This window comes from Aptenodytes forsteri, unplaced genomic scaffold, assembly GCF_000699145.1.
Source record: "Aptenodytes forsteri isolate BGI_AS27 unplaced genomic scaffold, ASM69914v1 Scaffold254, whole genome shotgun sequence".
Taxonomy (NCBI): Eukaryota; Metazoa; Chordata; class Aves; order Sphenisciformes; family Spheniscidae; genus Aptenodytes; species Aptenodytes forsteri.
The window spans coordinates 56,357-57,896 of NW_008794459.1; the positions used below are offsets into that span (position 1 = coordinate 56,357).

Here is a 1,540-nt window from a genome sequence, read left to right on the forward strand (position 1 = left end):
GAACTCCCCCCCCCCCACCCCCGCCTTGCGGAAGGGCTCCCTGAGGCTGCCGCCTTTCTCGCTGTGCTCTCTCTGGGCCCACTACCACGGTGTCTGGGCTGGGAGGTTTCTGATGTAACGGAGTTGCTCCGAGATCTTTCCTTAAGAGCAAAGCCTCTGCGGGTGTCCCCTCATCCCCAGAAGCACAAGAAACGAGGAGTGGAAGGATCTGTTCAGCCCCGCTAAACTCCCGACAAATATTTCTCTACCTGAGCCTTTTAAAATCTCCGGTGCCGAAGGGCGCTCCTGTTTCTGGGACCACGCTGCGGGTGCGTTAACTCGTGACCGGTAGCCACCGGGGAAAGCTTCACACCACGGGCTTCTTTCTGCTGCTCGTACCCGCTGCAGCTTGCGCAGTCCCTGTGGGCAGAGGGCGTGTTCCTGCGTGCCTGCGGTGGTGGCCTAAAGTCTGTAGCCCGCTCACCTGCTACCAAAAAAACCCACTCCACCAAAAAACACGTCGCCTAGGACACCGGTGGAGTAGGTCGTGTTGCTTCTTCGCGGCAGCTCTTTAGGGTCTCGGACTTTGTGTTTCCTCCTCCCCTCTGAGCTTTCTGCTGCTGCTCCCCCTCGGAGGTTCTGCCTGGCAGGACTGGGGCGCCCCGGCCCCTCGCCAGCTGCCTTCCACTCGCACTGGGACACCTCGGCAGGGCTCGGGTCTCCCCCCACGTAGGCGGTGGGCGCCCAGGACAGGCCAGCAGCAGCCCAGATACTCCCCAAGGGTCTGGCCTGTCTGCAGGGCTGCCGGGAGGAGGCTGCCGGGAGGAGGCTGCTGCCATCTGGCACTGCAGCCCGAGGGCTCCGTCGGATGCTCAGAGCGAAGCTGTGCCAGGTCTCTGCCGGAGACGTGTTTTGCCAATGATACTAAACCAGGAGGAGCTGTGGACTGCCTCGAGGGTAGAGAGGCCTTACGGAGAGATCTGGGCAGACTAGAGGGCTGGGCAATCGCCAACCGTGTGAAATTTAACAAGAGCAAGTGCCGGATTCTCCACCTGGGACGGGGTAATCCTGGTTACACGTACAAATTGGGGGACGAGAAGGCTGGAGGGCAGCCCCGCGGAAAGAGCCCTGGGGGTCTGGGTTGATGGCGGGTTGAATATGAGTCAAGAGTGTGCCCTGGCAGCCAAAGGGGCCAACCCTGTCCTGGGGTGCATCGCTGGCCGGCCGAGGGAGGGGATTGTCCCGCTCCACGCTGCACTGGCGCGGCCCCACCTCGAGCGCTGTGTGCAGTTTTGGGCACCTCGATGTACGAAGGACATCGAACTGTGTGCCCAGGGGAGGGCGACGGCGACCAAGGCAGGTCGTGAAGGGTCTCCAGGGCAAGACTTAGGAGGGGTGGCTTGGTTTGTTCGGCTTGGAGAAGACTGAGGGGTGACCTCATCGCTGAGGGGTGACCTCATCGCAGTCTACAACTCCCTCGTGGGGGGCAGCAGAGGGGGAGAGGTGCTGATCTCCTCTCTCTGGTGACCAGCGACAGGACGCGAGGAAATGGGATGAAGCC

General features: G+C 62.0%; 1 protein-coding gene across 1 annotated transcript in view; it reads left to right on the forward strand.

Annotated features, from left to right (window-relative positions):
• Positions 1–1,540, forward strand: part of RNF121 (ring finger protein 121) — a 12,995-nt gene that overhangs the window by 4,991 nt on the left and 6,464 nt on the right. The gene's annotated exons all lie outside the window — the stretch shown is intronic.